General features: G+C 42.4%; 1 protein-coding gene across 1 annotated transcript in view; it reads left to right on the top strand.

Annotated features, from left to right (window-relative positions):
- Window positions 1–21,594, top strand: part of ERP44 (endoplasmic reticulum protein 44) — a 117,783-nt gene that overhangs the window by 737 nt on the left and 95,452 nt on the right. The window lies entirely within an intron of this gene.

Below are 21,594 nucleotides of genomic sequence, written 5' to 3'. Positions count from 1 at the left end.
TGATGCTGCCCTCGCCCCGTGACACCCTCCCCCCCATTGAAACTCCTTCCCCGAGCCCGGGGTGACGGGGGTGACACTGGCTCTCGTCCCCTCGCTGGTGCGGGTGGGAGGCTTGCATTGCATTGCAGGCACCTGCTCTGGCTTGCAGTGCAGGACAGGCAGCGCCGCCGCCGCATGCTGCCCGGGCACGGGGGGGGCTTAGCGGTGGCTCGGGAGCAGCTCCCCGGTTGGCGGACTTCTCTGTTGTGGCTCAGTCTGATAGGCTGCGAACCCGGAACGAGTGGGTCACGCCGGCTCCAGGGCGGGGCAGAGCTTCGGGAGGCGACTGGGGAGTTCACCCCGGGCAGCAGAGTCCTCTTTCCGGGTAGCGTTGCTTACCGGGTGCTGCACCCGCTTCCCAAACAACCGTGAGGGTCACAGCAGAGCTCAAAAGATCCAGTGGAAGCAATTTGGAGGGTGCGAAGGGATGAATTAAACATTTCCCTGATCTGAGTAATAAAGAAACGAATCTAACGGGGGGAGGGGGCGGCTGCAGTCTTTTCCTTTGTAATAATCGGAGATGTCGGTGGCACTAGAAAAGAGCTCTGAAAAATTGCTTTGTGTTGACAGTTTGCCTTCAGAGCCTCATTGTCTGTCAGGTGTTTTTGAAATCATACACTTATTAGAATCCTTGTTGCTGTGTTAAAACAATAGATTTTCTAGTGGAACAAATGTATATACTTCTAGCATTTCACTCAATTTGACAGTGAATTTGTTTCACTTTCTCTTTCTCATGAGCATATGGGAGCCTTAATGTTTGCAACTGAAGGATCTCATTCTGTCAAGTCAGTTTTTGAAGTGTCTGTCTTTGGGTACAACATTGCAACATTTTTTCAAATTAATATCTCATTTACACAAGATTAAATTGCCTTCTCCCTATGTATAGGTTTGCACACTCCGCTTTATATGATCATTGATACAGCAATTATGTAGCAATATGTTTTTAGTATATAGCTCAACTTACTTGTTAGCTCATTTGTTAGTTTCCACTCTGCTTCTAGAATGATTATCAAGGCTGGGCCACATTCTGTTCATTTTATTGCCTGAGTAATTCATTTAGATACATGGGACTTATGTAAGTAAAATTAATAGTATTGGGGCCAACCTACTAGCTTGTTTAACTGCTCTGTTTTAAACTTTTAGTTCAAAGGAAGGCTGGCTAGAAAAGGAAGGAGTTAATTGAAGTATAGGGTAAGGTAAAAGGGCAAACCTGTCGAAAGGGAGGAGAAAATGGCATGGGGAAAAAGAAGGGTATGACAGATGAATGGGGAATGCAAATAGTCATACAGCTTTAAAGTTAATAAATGCTTCATTTATTAATGTATTATGAGGGTACAAATGGGCATAAATTAATGCACATATTTACATAAATTTATGAATTAGTTGGAGCCCTTTGATTTCTGGCAGTTTACCAGTATGACTTGTTATATTTTATGCTACTCAAGCAGCTACATTTTGAGCCTGCCTAACCTAACTAATAATGCTCCTCTAATTTAGTGTTACATCTGAAAGTTTAGACTTGGGGATATACAAATTATGTCATGTACACCAACTGTAACCTGTATTCCTTTTGCATAAGTAACATATACTATTGTATATGCTGATAAATTTCTCTTAGTGTACAAATGCAATATAACTACATTCTAGTTGCTGTGGGAATAGTTGTGACTTCCCTGAGCTTTTTGTTTCAAATAAATAATGCCTGCAAACCTTGATGCCTTTTTTAAAACTTAGTGGAACATATAGTATTTGTGCATGAGACATTTGCTCTTTTGTGTCCAGTATTCTGTTATTTCATAGATTGTAAGGCCAGAAGAGACCACTGAGATCATTTAGTCTGACCTCCTATATAATACACACCATAGAACCTGCCCAAAATTATTCCTAGAGCATATCTTTTAGAAAAAGATCCAGTCTTGATTTAAAAATTGTCAGTGATGCAATTTTCATTTGCTAGATGGCCTATATTTTTAGAAGGAACAGAACTGTTTGTTTGAAAGCAGAACTTCGAATATTGCAATGTATAAATAACTACATCATTAAAACACTCAGTACTGTGCACAGTACAACCACCAAGTAAAATAGCTTTTATTTTAATCTATCCTCTAATGCTGTGTCGTTAAACTGTATGACTGATTTTTTCAAGGAAGAAATCTTAATACAAATTGTGCTCTTTCAACTGGGAGGGAAGGGGTAGAAGGGGAATCATAGACTATTAGAGTTGGAAGGGACCTCAAGAGGTCATCTAGTCCAACCCCTACTCAAAGCAGGACTAACCTCAGCTAAACCATTCCAGGCAGGGCTTTGTCAAGCTGCAGCTTAAAAACCTAAAGATGGAGATTCCACCACCTCCCTGGGTAACCCATTCCAGTGCTTCACCACCCTCCTTGTGAAAAAGATTTTTCCTAATATCCAGCCTAGACCTCCCCCCCACTGCAACTTGAGACCATTGCTCCTTGTTCTGTCATCTACTACCATTGAGAACAGCCTAGCTCCATCCTCCTTGGAACCCCCTTTCAGGTAGTTAAAGGCTGCTATCAAATCCCCCCTCATTCTTCTCTTTTGCAGACTAAACAAGCCTAGTTCTCTCAGCCTCTCCTCCTAAGTCTTGTGCTCCAGCCCTCTAATCATTTTGTTGCCCTCCGCTGGACTCTGTCCAACCTGTCCACATCCTTTTTGTAGTGGGGGGCCCAAAACTGGACACAATACTCTAAATGTGGCCTCACCAATGCCGAATAGAAGGGAATAATCACTTCCCGCAATCTGCTGGCAGTGCTCCTACTAATGCAGCCCAGTATGCTATTAGCCTTCTTGACAACCAGGGCACTCTGCTGACTCATATCCAGCTTTTTATCCACTGTTACCCCCAGGTCCTTTTCTGCAGAACTGCTGCCTAGCTCGTCAGTCCCAGTCTATAGCTGTGCATGGGATTCTTCCTTCCTAAGTGGAGGACTCTGCACTTTTCTTTGTTGAACCTCATTAGATTTCTTTTGGCCCAGTCCTCCAGTTTGTTTAGGTCCTTCTGTATCCTATCCCTACCTTCCAGGGTATCTACCACTCCCCCCAGCTTAGTGTCATCCGCAAACTTGCTGAGGGTGCAATCTACCCCATCTTCCAGATCATTAATGAAGATGTTGAACAAAGCCGGCCCCAGGACCGACCCCTGGGGCACTCCGCTTGTGACCGGTTGCCAGCTAGACATGGAGCCATTAATCACTACCCGTTGAGCCCGATGATCTAGCCAGTTCTCTATCCATTTTATAGTCCATTCATCCAACCCATACTTCTTTAACTTGCTGATAAGAATACTGTGGTTGACTAACAAAATCTTTGCTAAAGTCAAGGTATCTCACGTCCACTGCTTTCCCCACATCCACAGAGCCAGTCACCTCTTCATAGAAGGCAATCAGGTTGGTCAGGCATAACTTGCCCTTGTTGAATCCATGTTGACTGTTCCTAATCACCTTCTTCTCTTCCAAGTGCCTTAAAATGGATTCCTTGAGGACCTGTTCCATGATTTTTCTAGAGACTGAGGTGAGGCTGACTGGTTTGTAGTTCCCTGGATCCTCTTTCTTCCCTTTCTTGAAGATGGGCACTATATTTGCTTTTTTCCAATCATCAGGGACCTCCCCCAGTTGGCACGAGCTTTCAAAGAAAATAGCCAATGACTCTGAAATCACATCAGCCAACTCCCTTAGCATTGCATCTGGCCTCATGGACTTGTGTATGTCCAATCTTTCTAAATAGTCCTGAACCTGTTCCTTCAGCACTGAGGGATGTTCACCTCCTCTCCGTTCTGTGCTGCCCAGTGCAGTAGTCTGGGAGTTGACCTTGTCTGTGAAGACAGAGGCAAAAAAGGCATTGAGTACCTCAGCTTTCTCCACATCTTCTGTCACTAGGTTGCCTCCCCCATTCTGTAAGAGGCCCACACTTTCCCTAATCTTCTTCTTGTTGGTAACATACCTATAGAAACCCTTCTTGTTCCCCTTCACATCCCTTGCTAGCTGCAACTCCAGTTGCACTTTGGCCATCCTAATTTCATTCCTGCATGTTCGAGCAGTATTTTTATAATCCTCCCTAGCCATCTGACCAAGCTTCCACTTCTTGTAAGCTTCTTGATCCCTTGTGATGCACTGTAGCTTTTCAGAGAGTAGCATTACTGACACTTGGGTCCTTGAAGTCTCATGTATAGCAAATTTGTTTTACATAAACCTAAAAGCATGTTAACGTGTTTAGATAGTCATGTTGAATAAGATATCTGAGCTAGCTTTGCTTTCCATCCAGGATTCATAAATCCACACACGGGATACCCTCTGACTTGGAAAAAGCTGAATTAACCCTATCTAAGGCCTTGTCTAACCCAGAAGTTGCACCAGTTTAACTTAAATTGAGTTTGTCTGTTTTAGTTAAATCTGTGCAAAACCCAGTGCGGACACTTTTATTTTGGTGTAAGTGGCTTACTTTGGTTTAGTTTAAATCCATATAAGCCTGGCTTACTACCATTTAAGGCCACTGTCCTGGTAACACTTATGTTTGTGCGTAACTTTAAACTTGAAAGTAATCCCATTTAAGCCTTTGAAGTCTTAAAGCACAGTGTGTGTGTAAAGGTTTGTGGATTGGAGCCTAAACTGGTAACTCCTTTTTTTAACATGGCCATTTGTATAGATATTGAAAATTCATAATGTTGCACTGTTCATTTTCTAATGATGTTTTTTCCACATATCTATCTATCTTTGCTTTAGAAAACTGTCAAAAATTAATCTAACTTCAGTGTTTTTGTAAAGTGCCAAGATACAAAGTGTCCCTGCCCTGAAGAATTTACTTTAAATAATCTATAATGCACTGTAAGCTCCTAAAGAGAGGGACTGTCGTTTTGTTCTATTTGTATAGCGCCTAGCACAATGCGATCCTGTCCCAGGACAAAGCTGCCCAAGTGTTACAGTAATACAAATAAAAAAAATAATTTATAACACTGAATAGAAATGTTAATAATAAGAACTCCGTGCCTTTTGGTATATGAAATACAGAATTTGAGCACACTTCATCTCAGCCTCTCACTGTGAATTAGTTCACTATATTTCAAAGGGTTGGTATCCAAAAATACTCTGCATTTAAATGAAAACCCCACCATGCTACAGAGACTTTGGTTAAATTATTGTAAGTGTTTTACTGTCCATATCAATGTCCAGATATATACAATTTCATAACTCTGTATGGCAGCATGTAACTTGCTGCTTATACGAAGAGTTCAAATACTGTATTTTTATTACAATGATGCAATAGCTTTAGTTGCTAATATATGAGCATTGTACACCTATGGTTATTGGAAGCCTTACATAATACCAAAAATTAAGCTTTTATTGTTTCAAGAACTCCGTAGAAATTGAGAAATACAAGGTTGAAGAACAATGCATATAATTTAAAAGAAAGTTTTGTTCTTTAGTTATTAGTGCAGTCTACATGTATGCAGAATTCATGCAAATAGCCTTATTTTTGTACATCGATGCTTCAAAAAAATTAATAAGTAATGAGAACAAAAACTTCCATATATTTTAGCTGTAAATATCTTTCTAAATAGGTCAGCTACTGCAACTTTTCATGTATGTGATTAAAAAGTAACTTGGTGTGGGAGGGACACAGAACAAAGTAATATCCCAGATTTCATATCAAACTTGGTCATGTGTTGAAAGAGGTCACTGCTGTTACCTATCTGGGTAAGGTTACTCCCCATCATACCTCTTAATAGGCACAGATTATTATTATAATGTAGGGTATAGCAATATCCCCACAGAAATAGATTTCTGAAGTGTGTCTGCTTAATGACACGTCATGAAAAGAAAATCAGTCAAACTTTAAATCTTTCAGATAAAATAGTAACATTTTCACATATTGTTTTTTTCATGGCTTCAGCTGTTAAAATATGCTAACCAAACTCTTTTTGTGTGTGGAAAAACATGTCCTTTATTGTTCATATCCACTATTTCCAGGATTCTGTACACAGCAACCTTTTTGGATTGGCTTTTGTGTTGGTGTACAAGACCCTTTTTATGTATATAATTTTAATAGCTTCCAAAAGGTGCTTGATGCTGCACAGACATGTAGAACATATGATGATCTCCCCGGGGAAAAAGGACAAGGTAAGTAAGTGGAAATTAATCTCGGCCATGAAAGGCACATGGCTTTTTAGTTGCCTTTGCTATGTATTTTGTACGTTATAAAAACTTATTAACTTATTTTGAGATCTTTGAGGGGCCACTCGAGGTGAAAGTGGAGAAAAAGGGGAATGTGGGAGTAAGAGAGGAGAATAGATAAAAGTAGGGAGAAACTGAGCAAATAAAAATAATTTCTTGTATAAAATATCTGACAGCTTTTAAAAATGTATTTTTCCTGTGTTTCTCTGAGAACTTGCTGATTCTTAAAGCTCAGCTCATTTTCTCAGTAGCTAATAGTTTTCATTTTTAGATGGGTATTATAGATTAGAACATTGACATCAAATCATACAATTAGCAAGTGACACTGACTGTACAGTCTTACCTTAGGCCTGTGCGCTCCTCCCTCTAAGTTAATACAAGTTACTAATATCAGATACTATTCTTTGCTGATATTGGTTCTCTGATTTTTAAGTTCATCTTCTGCAGAGGAGCTTGAAGTGTGTTGTTTACCTACCGAAGCAATTCTAGATGTTGAGGATAATGGCTAAGGATAAGATTATGTTACGGAGGTCATAGAAGTCACGGATTCCATGACTTTCATACCTCCATGACATTTTCTACTTAAGGGCTGCAGGGCCAGAGCTGTGAGCCGGCAGGGGCCCTGGAGCTTTGAGCTGTGAGTGGTCGGGGTCCCTGCAGCTCTGTCACCATGGGTGGAAAGAGACCCAAAGCTTTGAGCTGCTGACCCTAGAACTCCCAGCCACCACAGGAGGCCTGCGGCTCCCGGCTGTTGTGGGCGGTGGGGTGCCCTGGAGCATGGAGTCGCTGTGGACAGTAGGGGACGCAGAGCTCTGAGCTGCCAGCCCTGGAGCTGCCACCTGCCACAGGGAACCTCACAGCTCTGAGCTGTTACAGGCGACCAGGGAACTGTGAGCTGCCAGGGCTGCATCAGGGGCCCCAGGGCTATCAGCCACAGTGGTGGCAAGTGCAGAACCCCCTGTCTCCTCCTGCAGCAGAGCTCAGGCTCTCATCCCTCCCACCCGGCTTCAGTCATCCCCTGTCATTCCCCATCCCGTTATTTTTATTACAAGTCACAGGCTTTCATGAATTTTTGTTTATTGTCCACGACCTGTCTATGACTTTTACTAAAAATAACTAACAAAATCTTAACCTTAATAATGGCTTAGAACATGCATTGGACAGTGAACTACCAAAGAGTTTCTGGTTCAATTTTAAATTGAAAAAGATCTTTGATTGAGTTTGAGGTTTTTAACTCCTGTAGGCCTGATGTCATAAATCAGTCTGCAGTAGAGTGCCCCCTTTAGGCTCTGTGGGGAGTGCATGCACATGGGTCCAGTTACTCCATCTTCACCACAACAGGTGCTGCAGAGCGTCCTTTTATCCAGCTGGTGCTCACCTTCCGTCTGGGGCCTCTTGACTGTGTCAACCTCTGTCTGTGTCCCCGACGATGTCAACAAATAGCCTGTAGTCAGCAAAAGGGGTAAACAAAAGAAAAGGTAAAATAGCAACCTCCAGGATATGGGACTCTCTTTCTTCAGCGGGATCCTGGGAGAATCAGTGTCCACTTCAGAGTTCACTGGGCTCCAGTGCAGTGGCAGGGCAGTGACTCTGTAGGCTGTCAGTCCTCTCTCCAGGGTTGGAGAAGCTTATCAGCCTGTTCCCTTCCCAGGATTGCCTCCATCTGAGTGCAGTTCCCTCTTCTTAACTCCTCCAGTCCTGGCATGATTTGCAGGTGTGGCAGGGCAGGGCCATTTAAGCATCTCCTTAACCCTTTCCTTGCTAGTGCAGGGTTTATATACCCTGTCACACCTGGGAATGTCAGGTTTTCAGATTCCATCTAACAAATAAAGCTAGAATATACCTAGAGAGGTGGTGGAATCTCCATCTTTAGAGGTTTTTAAGCTGAGGCTTGACAAAGCCCTGGCTGGGATGATATAGCTGAGGTTAGTCCTGCTTTGAGCAGGGGGTTGGACTAGATGACCTCCTAAGGTCCCTTCCAACTCTAATATTCTATGATTCTATGATTCTAATATTAATTTTAGAATGCAGAAATAAACTTTAGAAATACACTTAGAAAATCCTTTCAATTTGGCACCAAGTTCTGTTCCCATAGCCTAGAAGTAAGAATATGTTGAATGATGCATTTCATTTTGCTATAATGATTCAAAACAAACGAGCAGTAAGTTGCCTGATGTTGATTTCTCTGCGAGTTTGAATATAACAATCTTAAATGGCTTTTTGGAATGATCTAGTGCAAAGATACTTCTTTCATGTAAGAGAAATTATAAATTTGAAAACAATTTTACATTAGTGAATCCTCTTTAAAAAACAAATTTTTGAAACAGTATTGGAGAAAGTTTGTAGGATTTTAATTATAGGTTTCACGTGGGCCACTGAAACATGATTATATTGACTTAAAATGTTGTTGTCGTTCTTTGACTGACCCTCATATTTGATAGAAATGAAGATTAGGGTGAATAAAAGGCCAGCCTTGGGGCACATCTATACTACGGCAGCTATTAGCCAGGATGGGCAGGAATGCAAAACCATGCTCTGAAGGGTCCCTAGCTTCTGATTGCCAGAAGCTGGGAGTGGACAATGGGTCGGGTCACTTGATGATTGCCTGTTCTGTTCTTTCCCTCTGACGCATCTGGCATTGGCCACTGTCGGAGGACAGGATACTGGGCTAGATGGACCATTGGTCTGACCCAGTATGACCATTCTTATGTTCTTATTATCAACAGGAGATAGTCCACCTGGGGCAACAGCAACTTCCAGAGTTCGCCAATACAGAGCATTCCAAAATTGAGCTAGGAGCCCTGAAAATTTATGAGAATGACACACATGTTTATTAGTATTTGCTTTCTGTTTTTTTAACCTTTAGGATTCACATTTTCAGCTCCCCCCGCACCTCCCTTCCCAACCAGGACGACTAGAAACTTTTTAAAAATGAAAGTTGAGATTCTCTGTCACATGATTCCAGATGCTAAGACTGTTAACAAACAAACAAACAAACAAAAAAAACAACAACAAAAAATCAAACATCATGAAATTGACAAAAAAGAAAAAAGGCAAGAGTTGCCAACTCTGCCCAAGCACATAGGACTGGGGGAGGGGAAGAATACTTTCCTGCCCTTCCTGTCTCCTTAATCTGCAGCAACTAGGAATAGCAAGCAGAGTAGCAAGAATGCTGTGGGTCACAAGGAGCACTGGATGTGTCCCTCTTGTGGAGAGGGAGGGTAAATAAATCTATTGCAGGCCAGATCTTCTCACCAAAATGGGGAATAAAAAATAAGACAGGAATGTTAGATCCTGCACTGCCTCTCTTCCACTACTTGAGAGTGGGGTGGGTTGTGGCTGTAATTTTAAGTTTGAATTTCCTGGCTTTCAGTTATCTTTATTTTAAACTGAAATATCCTTTGAAGGACTTTCCTATGAAGATATAGATATATTCAACCTTAACAAAAAAAATTTTGCTGGATATGTGGGGTCTGTTTGTTTGTTTTTTTGTTTTCTGGTCATTGCTATACGGTACTATTTCAAGCCAAGCAGCATAAGTCTGGTAAAATCAAGTTATACTCTTGGTGTTGGGAAACCACCTACAAACTATCAGGGACTAGCTGTTGTAACATACTGTTTCATGCCACTCTTTTTTTTGAGGAATGCTACTACTGAGGAATGGATTGACCATGAAAGCTAAGAGACATTCATACTGTTCCAATTTAAAATACTTATGTGTAAAACTCCCCACAGAGGTACTATTTTTCTATTTCCCGGATGAACCCGCTGAATTTGCAGACTTCAGTTGGTAGTGAATGTGACCCACTCTGGTACCTGTCTGGTGATTCAACCAGTGGAGATCAGTGGATTCTACACCTTGCTTCAATAGCTGGGAAAGCCATATTTAATATTATATCATGTTGGGCCTCTTGACAGTTAAGACACACAAAGGGTCATGGTATTTTTCAGGTGACGTCCTGGCCCCACTGAAGTAAATGGAAAAACTCCCGCTGACTTCAGTGGGGCCAGGATTTCATCCATAATATCCATCAAAAGTTTTGTAGATGTGTAATCTTAGTAGCTGACTGTATCTCAGGGAATTAGGTCTGCATAGTGATGTCAGTGGAGGGTTTAGAGAGTCTCCTGCCCTTCTCCCTTCCCAGGAAGAGGCAGCTGTGCTTCTGTATTCATGTATTCTTTCCTTTTTGTTTTGTTTTTTTCCTTTCTGCTTCCCTCCTCTCTTCACATTAATTAGCTATGGTGGGAAATATTGTCAAAGAGATGTATCTTTGGTCTTGTAACATCCTCTGAAAGTGGTCAGAATCTGCATTAGTCAGAAGTCCTCTTGGAGCTTGTTTAATTGCAGAATGCTATGTACTTGTCTCCAGCTCTCACAAGATTTGACCTGGGTTTTGTGGGCTGTGTTGTCCTGAAGACCAAAGCTGTCTTGGTGGATTGTAGATGGAATTGATGAGTCCTGTCCCGGTTTTAAAAATTTAATCTGCAGTGGAAGTGAATTAGAGCACAGACGTAATGTGCTTATGGCAACCTGTCTCACTGAGGAGGCAGGCTGCTGTATTTCACATGAGCTGAAATTTCCACATTCCTGACACCTTAAGCCCCAAATACAGGGAGTTCCAGTAATCCGATCTGGAGGTGACAAATTCATAGATCACTGTGGTCAGTTCGGGGAGGAAGATATGAGACTTCCTAGCAAGCTGGTGGTGGAAGCAAGCATTTTTATCACTGATGCTACCTCGTCTTCTAGGCTAAGGCCATGTCTACGCTACAGAGTTAAGTTGACTCAAGTTACATCAACAGTCATAAGCTGCTTTAATTACATTGGTTGCATACATCCACACAATGCTCTTTGTGTTGGTGCAGCACATCCACAATCATTGCTCTTGCATCGACTGAGAGAGATTGCATCATGGGTAGCTATTGCACTGTGCAACTCACCACCTCTGCTGTTGGGAGCTCTGGGAATGGATTGTGGTGCATCATAGAGGTGTGCTTGCTGTCCCATGATGCAGTTCTTTCCGTCCCATCATTCCATGGGCTTCCAATTTTGTTTTGTGCCATTTTTCAACAGTCTTTGTAAACTGTGCATCCACCATTTCTGCCTGAAATCATAGATCATGAACTGCTCGCCAGTTTGATGTTGAGCGTTATAGGTGGTTGTTCCTGCAGTATTTCATGAGCTGCTGAACAGAGAGTGATTTGGTGGTGCCTGTCCTGCTGTGTGCCATGGAAAGAAATAATTCAAGATTGCTGCTGGCATCCATGGAGCAGCTGAACACGATGGACCATCAGTACTGGGCTTGGGAAACAAGCACTGAGTGGTGGGACTGCATTGTGATCTATGTGTGGGATGATGAGCAGTGGCTGCAGAACTTTTGGATGCACAAATCCACTGTTGTACTTGGTGTGTGTTGGTCACCGATGTTTATCAGTTTAGGCTGCGTGTATGTGTCCCTGTGTAGATGCTGTCCCAGGTCTGATCAGGAAACTGAGATGGCTCTCATGATTGAATGAATCGACACGACCATGGATTAGCTGAGCAACGAAGGCACCCAGGCCAGGTTTATTACATGTGGCACAATGAGAAGTGACTTACAGAGTATCTCTGGGTCAGTTTCACATAGGCAGCGTTACAATGGCCACAGCCCAATGGCGGGACTTTCCATTATCCCCTAGACCAGACGCCAGTATTTCCTCTGACACTCTCTTTTATACATTGTTACATATATTTGTTCTGCCCGCTTTGACGTAGGTAGTTGCCACCCTCTTGACGCAGTCTAATACCACCTTTTTCTGTTGATTGGCTGATTTGGACAAAACAACTCCATGTATCACATTTTGTCATTTCTATCCATAAAAGTGTCATTTTAGAAAGTTAATATCTTGGTACCTCCTATACCTGCTACATATTTTAGTAATATTTTGACAATCTTGCAGTATCAGCACTTTCCTGTGCCAATTTCAGTTAACTTGAGTGACCCCTTATACTTCTGTTCACTCGGCTTTTTCCATTTAGGCCTTAGCCTGTTTTACAGGCCTTAAGCTCTCACTTCTTACTACATCCACCTTCTTGGAGCTGTGTGTGGAGCTCGCCCCAGCCCTGCAGCGGTTCAAAGACACCAGAATGAGAGCTACTTTCACGGTAGAAAAGCGAGTGGTGATTGCTGCGTGGAAACTGGCAACTCCAGACTGCTTCTAGTCAGACATGAATCAATTTGGAGTTGAAAAGTCCACCATAGGGGTTGTAGTGGTGCAAGTGTGCAGAACCATTAATCGCCTGCTGCTACAAAGTACTATGACGCTTGGTAATGTGCAGGAAATAATTGATGACTTTGAGGCAATGGGCTTCCCTAACTGTGGCGGGGCAATAGACTCAACAGGTGCAGAATGACAGTTGAATGTGCCTTTGGCAGATTAAGAGGTCGCTGGCGCTGTCCTTCTAGTAGGATAGACCTCCATAAGGAAAATATTCCGATGGTCATTGCAGCCTGCTGTATTGTGCATAATGTTTGTTACGCGAAGGGGGAAAAGTTTCCCCTGGGTGGAGCACTGAGATTGATGGGCTGGTTGTTGCTTTTGAGCAGCCAGATACCAGGACAATTAGAGGGGCACAGTAGGTGGCAATTCGAATCAGGGAGGCTTTGAAGAAGCATTTTGACAATGATTCCCAATAATTTGTATTTGCCTGGCCAAATGCATCACATATTTGCTTGCCGCCTTGAATGACCCCATGAATGCTTCATGAGCAGTTGTACTGAGCAAATGTTCCTGCCGATTGCCTGCCACTCTGTTTGAATGTTAGCACTAACTAGCGTGTGTATGACACAAATAAAGACTCATTTTATTTCAGACTAATATTTAATAACAGGACAAAACACACATTTTTGGTCAAACAGGGGACCTGGGAATGAGGAACTCTCTCTCATTTACAGCTCTCACAGCTGTGTGTAACTCCAGCTTTCATTGTGAAACCAGTCCCTAGGCGTGGAGTGCATAGGGTACATTGGGGGACCCAGAACACTCAAGGAATGTGGTGGGGAAGTTTGGGGAGGGCATGGAACAGAATTCTATATTGGCTACAGGGGGAGTTGTGCACGGATGTGCTCAGACTGCAGCCTAGTGAGGGACTTGCGCATATCTGTCTGGCTCTTCAGTAGCTTTATCATCTGCTCCTATCCATCTATCATCCACTCCTGCCCTTGTCTCCTTTCCAGGCTATCCATCCTGAGTTTTTCATTAATTGTCTCCTTCCTCGCTCTTGTTTCTCTGTCTGCTGTATCTGTTGATTGCAGCTTTTTGCAAAACATATCCTCCCAACTCCTCCTGGTTTGCCACCTTGTTTGATGGAGGTGCTCCACTGGTGTGGAAGAGTGGGTCCTTACAGGCACATCTGCAGGCACCAAAGAAACAATGAAGAGAGACAAGTATCATGAGTGCACTTACAGCCGTGAATCACAAAAGTTACACATACCTCTTTCTCACTGTCCCTTGGCTAGCACATAACTCGGCATGAGTCCCAAATACGGTGAGTTTGCCGAGGGTGGGGGGGAATTGGCAAGAAGGGACAAAGGGTCTGGTTTGCAAAGAAGATTACTACAAACACCTACGGAGACTATTCTGAATATTCGTACCGTTTTCCACAGACTAGGATAATCAAACCCAATATCTCACTCCTAAGGGTAACCCAGGATGCAAGGGTACATCTCCCACATTCATGTGACTTCATACTGGCTCCATATGCGGCTTGCCTGTGCGCCACTCTGGTCCCTGCAGAAATAATTGCTGTGAGGCCTGGCAATATTTCCTGTGGGTGGGGGCAAGGAGAAACAAGGCAGCTCTGCCAAGGAATCTTTGGCAGAAGATTACAGAATACCTATAGGAAAGCTTTTCCTAGAGATCTCTGTGGAGGATTCCCGGGACATCCCAGTGTACATTAACAACTTTTCTGCACAGCCCCCAATGCGTAGCTGTACAGACTCTGTTAATTTCTCTCCTTTATCCCTCCTCTGCAATATAACAAAGTACATGATACCTCAATCTCTTATCCCTCTGGGTTGTCAAAGCAAAATGAACGCTTCCTGGATCTACCTTCTCCTGCTTCATGCATGCTGGATCTGGAGTGCTGAGACTGGCTAGACTACTCTGGGGTCAAAAAGAGGTCCTGACTCTCTGTACAACCAGATGAGCCTGTCATGTGCTCCACATCGTCCTCCAGCTCCATTTCTTCATCCACCACTTCGTCCTTGGGTTTGAGTCCACTGGCCCCTGCTTCCAGTCCCCCCTGCAGTATCCACAGGGCTCTTGGGGGTGGAGGTGGGGTCACCACCAAAGATGGCATGCCGCTCCTTTTAGAAGCGGCATGTCATCGGCTCCGCACCAGAGCGACGGTTGGCCTTCTTTGCCTTGTGGTACGCCTGCCTCAGCTCCTTGATCTTAGCACAACTCTGCTACATTTCCCTTTCATGCCTCCTTCTCCTGCATGCCACTAGCAATCAGCCTGTAGGTATCAAAGTTCCTCTGGCTGGAGCAAAGTTGCAACTGCACAGCCTCTTCTCCCCACAGATCCCACAGCTCAGGCAGGAGCGTGTCTGCTGCAGAAAGCCAGCATGATCAGCTGGGAAGATGCTGCGTGAATTGTGCACACCAAGCAAACAGGAAGAAGAATTTCAAAAATTCCTGGGCCTTTAAATGGAGGAGGAGCACATACCTGTATACCTTCTGGGCAGCACAGTTAAAACTGCTGACCAGAGTTGTCAGGCTGGTCATTGTGGGTCATCTCCTGGAGACCAGTTAGGGTGACATAACCAAATGCAGTGTCTACACTGATGCTGCGTTGCTCTAAGTACATCACAAAACACTCTATGCCTCTTGTCGAGGTGGATTTATTATGTAAAGTTCCAGAAGGGTAGCTGTGTTAGTCTGTATACAGCAAAAACAACGAGAGTCCTGTAGCACCTTAAAGACTAACAAATTTCTGCAGGCATAAGCTTTCGTGAGCTGCGACCCACTTCGTCAGATGCATGAAATGCAAATCACAGATAGGAGGTATGTATATACGTCCAAGGGTAAGAAACAACAATGGGGAGGGCAAGTAGTAACAAAGTCCATTCAGTTAGAGTAGATGAGGCCTATTCACAACCATTGATTAGGAGGTGAGAATGTGTGAACAGTGACAATTACTTCTTGTAATGAGAGAACCATTCCAAGTCCCTATTCAGACCCAGTCTGATTGTGTCAAGTTTGCATATGAGTTCCAGCTCTACAGTTTCTCACTGAAGTCTGTTTTTGAAGTTTTTTTGTAGATGTATGGCAACTTTCAAGTCAGCTATAATGTGTCCTGGGAGATTGAAGTGCTCTTCTACTGGTTTATGGATGTTACCATTTTTTATGTCTGATTTGTGTCCATTTATTTTTTGCATAGTGACAGTCCGGTTTGGCCAATGTACATGGCAGAGGGGCATTGCTGGCACATGATGGCATATATTACATCAGTAGATGTGCAGGTGAATGAGCTCCTTATGGTGTGGCTGATGTGGTTCGGATCTGTGATGGTGTCATTAGAGTCGATATGTAGGCAGAGCTGGCAACGGGATTTGTTGCAGGGATAGGTTCCTGGGTTAGTGTTCTTGTTGTATGGTGTACGGTTGCTGGTGAGTATTTGCTTCAGGTTGGGGGGCTGTCGGTAAGCTAGGATAGGCTTGCCTCCCACGGCTTGAGCAAGTGAGGGATCATCTGCTAGGATAGGTTGTAGATCCTTAATGATGTGTTGGAGAGATTTTAGCTGGGGGCTGTAGGTGATGGCCAGTGGTGGTCTATTGTTTTCTTTGTTGGGTCTGTCCTACAATAGGTGACTTCTTGGTACTCGTCTGGCTCTGTCAATTTGTTTCTTCACCTCCCCAGGTGCGTATTGTAGTTTTAAGAATGTTTTATGAAGATCCTGTAGGTGTTTGTCTCTGTCTGAGGGATCGGCGCAAATCCGGTTGTATCTTAGGGCTTGGCTGTAGACAATGGATCGTGTAATGTGTCCAGGGTGGAAACTGGAGGCATGAAGATATGTATTGCGGTCAGTTGGTTTTCGGTATAAGGGGTATTAAGGTGACCATCCTTTATTTGTATTGTAGTGTCCAGGAAGTGGATTTCTTGTGTGGACTGGTCCAGGCTGAGGTTGATGGTGGGGTGGAAATTATTAAAATCCTGGTGGAATTCTTCAAAGGACTCTTTCCCATGGGTCCAGATGATGAAAATGTCATCTATGTAGCATAGGTAAAGAAGAGGTGCTTGGGGACGAGTTTCAAGGAAGCGGTGTTCTAGATCAGCCATAAAAATGTTGGCATGTTGTGGGGCCATGCGGTTGACCATAGCTGTGCCACTGACTTGAAAGTATAGATTGTCTCCAAATCTGAAGTAGTTGTTTCTTACCTTTGGATGTGTATATATATACCTGCTATCTGTGATTTCCATTTCATGCATCTGACGAAGTGGGTTACAGCCCACGAAAGCTTATGCCTGCAGAAATTTGTTAGTCTTTAAGGTGCTACAGGACTCTTGTTGTTTTTGCTTTATTATGTGAGCATATCAGGGGAGTTACATTGGCAGGAGAAGCATTTTAGTGTGTACGCCTCCACTGCTTAGTTGACAAAAGTCTGTGTAATATAGACAAGGCCTAAGAGCTGAGTCAGACATGAACTTGTGTCATCACACAACTTTGACACATCAGGGGTTGTGGGGAGGCTGGACCAGATGCCCTTGTAAAGGGAAAGACAGTAATCCAGCCAGTGCTTCAGTGTCTTGTCTTTTTTGCTTAGCATCGCTTTAGTCATGCTTGGCTTGAGATTGTGTGTTTGCATCTGTGGAAAAAGAGATCTGCAACTGTGTTGGCAAATTATTGGCAGTTGAGTGCTTGGCATGTTGCTACTTCTCCAAGTGGTCTCACGTAGCTATCCGACAGGAAGAGGAATGGATTTCATTCCTTGGGGACTCTGCAGGCAAAGATTTCGAGGGAAGAGGAAATTATTCTCTGGGTACTATTTAAAAGGAATGACTAACCATTGTAGTGCTGTGCCATCTACTCCAGCTATGTCATGTAATCAGATCAGCAGTACATCGTGACCAGCTGTGTCAAAAGCTGCAGAGAGAGAGTCTGATTGATATATGCAAATTTGTGATCCTATAAGGATTGTTTTTCTACTTTCTATATTAATTGTGCTGTTACTGCTTCAATTTTGCATTTAACTGTTTTTAAGCTAACTATTAAACTCCCCTTTCTTAAATCTTGGTGAAAATTCTTTCTCTTTTTTTTTTTTTTTTTTTTTGGCTGATGTCTAAAATGAAATTCTCTTAAAACATTTTTATACATAAAGCTTTTTGAGTCAATTCACTTGGGATTTCAGACCCAATGAGTGAAAGACAAATTGGTTACTTTTCAAAGGTAATTAAGACAGTATGTGGTGCTCAGGGTAGCAGTAAGGGGTTCTTTTTTACTAATGATCCATTAATTAGTGAAGGCAGCTCAGCAAGTGTGTGGGTTTCTCAGGGATTACCTCTGATTGACATTTAAAGCTGGTTTAGTTAAAACAGTATAATTAAGATGGGATAGGATTTTTTTCATTTTAAAGGTTTTGGGCTGCCAAATGACAGCAATGTTTGTTAAAATCATACAAATATTTACATATGTAATCCTGTTTAATTTTTAGCTACTTCATATTCTATATTCAAGATTTTAACCTAAAACAATACACTGGCCTATTTATCTTGTAACAACTCTCTCTGGCTGCAGTGTTTAACAGAAACTAATCCTATCATTCTTAAATTGATAATTCAAAGAACAAGTCCCCAAATACTGAGAAATATGTATTAAACATATGAAAAACTCTTCTGGTTTGACAATCTTAGGTTTTCAGTTCCATTAGTGTGTGTGTGTGTTTGTGTGTGTATATAATATATATTAGCTTTCATATGGAGCAAACATTAGGACTTAAATTAGAAGAGATTTTTGTAATAAACCTTTTCTCTTCTCAGTTATTCATAACTTCATGAAAAATGTCCTTTTAGGCTGTAACTTTGTATGCATAGTCTCATCCCAAAGCCGAATCTTCCTTTGAAAGTCCAAGCTAAACTACTTTAGGTATATGGTTAGGGAGCATTGCAAACTTATTTATTGTAAACTTAAGTTCATTTTTTCCCACTTAAGAAAAATGTGGGCATCTTTTTTACTCCCAAATAACTCAAATAGCCAAATGCTAATTTTAAGGATTATGGTCCCATCCAAATTTGGATAGGAGGGTATATATTTAAGTATTAATCTTTTAAAATTTTGTGCATGACTACTATGTATGTCTGTATGATAAGTACTACTATAGCATCTACATTGCAACTCAACAGTGGGGTTTATTCCTTCAGTCTCCAGGGACTCCCTTAGTGCGTTGAACCATATGTTGGATTCTTTGGTGTTAGAAGAGTTCTTTACTTAGCCTGTCTACTCCACAGTGGCCACTGCCAATGGTACATACCGCGTGTAAGCTGTGGTACAATGGTACACACCGTGTGTACAGTTGTGGGTGCTGCTGGCCACTCCCTCTAATTGCATTAAAAAACAATCCTGAAATATGTCCTGGTATATGTGTATATGGCTCTTAATTGTAGGGTTGTGGGTTGTACAGTATCGCCAGCACTTGTCCTTTCGGTCATCTATCAATTATAATGGGATCAAACTCATTTTGCAATGGTTTTGTTGCCCCTTTTTGACCTGAGCAGCTAGTCACAGTTTGGGGCCTTGAGGATGTTCCATTTGGAAATAGATATTGATGGAGTCTGGTATTTTCTTTGATGCAATCTTGTTTATTTACATGGAAAATCCTTGCAAAGTCCTGCTTCTCCAAACACAGGAGGAACTGTGAATGAATGGAGAAGTTTCGTAGCTTATGGCCCCTGTTCTCTTTAGCCAACAACAAACCCAAAGCTACGCTCTCACTTTTCCTGGATCATGTGCTCACAGACTGTTTGGCTTTCTGCCAGATTTCTACTGCATTAATAGCTCAAAGTCACTTCAAAATTAGCCAAATCTGTTTATTGGGCTAGTAGCCTAAAAGTAGACCAATCCATTTATTGAAACAAATAATCAAGTCATCTCTTGATCTTCTTTTACTCCTCCCAATCTCTCTCTCTCTCTCTCCCCCTCCCCACTTTCTGTGTTCTTCTCCCTATCCCTCCCTTGCTCCACCCCCAAAATAAATTACACTCTTCAAATCTCTCTGCCTACTCAGTCCAAACTGCTGGCCAGGTTCAAACCTCCCTTCTGCCTTAGGGCTTGTCTACACTCGCGGTTATACTGGCAAAACTTGTCACTCTGGAGTATGGGACACCACGCCACCAGCGATATAAATTTTGCTGGCATAAGCGCAAGGGTAGCTCTCCCGCTGACATAATAAAACCCCCTAAACAAGCAGCAGCCGCTAGATCGGCAGAGAGCGTCTCCCACTGAAAGCGCTGTCCACACTTGTGCTTATGTCGACAAAACATATATCACTCGGGGTGGTTTTTTTCACACCTCCAGAGCAACAAAGTTTTGCTGGCATAACCGCAAGTGTAGACAAGCCCTAAAGTGGGGCGTTTCTAAATAACTCATCCTGATGGTTACATTAATTGAAGGGTCTCTTCCCACCCAATCTCAAAGATTGGTGATCCAAGCAGTCACCGGTATCTCTCAGTATAACAGTATATAGGTTGCTCAGAGACATCTGTTATCTGTATGTTCTAGATGAACATGGAGAATTTCTATGAAGCCTGGGGTATCTCACTAGTATTAGAAGCGTTATTACAGTAAAATTTCTAGCTTATAGTAATGGCTTGGTGAATAGGATCAAAATGTGTGTGTATATCATACATGGAGGGTATATGTTGTGGTCTATGGCCTTTAAATTGGATGAAGGTCTGCTCTCTACCCTCAATTAGATGAGTGTATTCAGTGAAAGTAGAATAGTGGATTCAAGCCCATATGCAGGGTTTTCTCTATGGTAGTGGGGAGCTGTTGGATAGTTGTAAATTAAATGGGAGCTGAGGATAAAAGGACAGACTAAAGTAGAACTCTTGCTTCTAGTCTGCACATACACACCTTTGTATGTAAATATTGGAGTTTGTATGTCTTTAATTTGCTTGAAAGCAAGGCCTACCTAGAACTAAACATAGATAACTCAACAAATCAAATAGTAGCATTTCTGTATCCTTACACTAACCCTAGCTGACATGGGAAGAGAGCTGCAACGAAAGCCGTAGGCAGTGGCAGCACTAACAAAACAATAACATTTTGATATCGAAGACTGAGGTTGCATTCTACACACGTGCATTCTCTAGCAGTTACAGTATCATCTTCTGTCCTCTTTGGGAAAAGGGATGGAGGGGAAGGGATGTGCCCCCAACTGTTACATGTTACATGCCAGCCCACTACTCTGCTTTAGTTTAGTTTTATATAGTGCCATTCTTCTTAAAGCATTCCAACTTTGACGTTTCACTGGTAGTGTGAGCTATACCTTTTCATCTGTTCCTGAAGTGCAGCCACTTCTAGGATAAAACAGCAGTTGTCTGATAGTACACAGCACTCCTATACATTCTTGCCCTTTAAAACACGGTTAATAAATGGGGATCTGTTTGCTCAGTTTTCAAGATGAAATCCACGCTATTAAGTGTGCTGAATAGTAATAGTTTCATAAAAAGGGTAAAGACAGACATCTTTTGTCTCTCTTGTCCTGTATCATTTTATGGTTTTTTCTGCTGCTTTCACTTCCCAAGTGTGTATTTTTATAAAAGACACCACTTACAGGCTTCTAGATGGTTTTTGTAATAATTACAGAAATAAAATAAGAAACTGTCAAAAAGCCAACACGTATTAACCTTAACAGAATTTCCCACCCTTCATAGATCTTGGTTTATATGAGACTTCTCCATCAGAGTTGGTCTCCAGTTAGAGCTAACACCTTAAACTTAATTCTGAAATCAAAGTGCAAATAATGGGGCACAGGAGCAATGTCCTCTTGCAGAGGTGTAGCTCCACATGGAGCACACTATAGCAATCCAATCTTGAGATGACAAAAGCATGGCTTGCAGTCTGTGTCTGAAAGAAACTGCCACTGTCTCCTAGCCAGATTCAGATGTGGGAGGAAAGCATTTCTGATCCTGACTGCTATGTGATTGTCCAACAGGAGCTATGGTTCCAACAATACCTTCAGATTATGAACATGAGTCATAGATGGGAGGGAGGAATCCACCCTCAGTTATGGAGAGGAAGATATTTTCTCTAACTTTTAGTATAAAGATCTTTATGTTACCTGTAAGAAATTCCTTCTGGTGAGGTGAGTTATCTGAAATA

Source organism: Emydura macquarii, unplaced genomic scaffold, assembly GCF_026122565.2.
Source record: "Emydura macquarii macquarii isolate MOO-44397 ecotype Brisbane River unplaced genomic scaffold, CSIRO-AGI_Emac_v2 contig_2948, whole genome shotgun sequence".
NCBI classification, from domain to species: Eukaryota; Metazoa; Chordata; order Testudines; family Chelidae; genus Emydura; species Emydura macquarii.
Note: the sequence above shows the minus strand (reverse complement) of the source record. Positions and strands in the feature narration are given on the sequence as shown.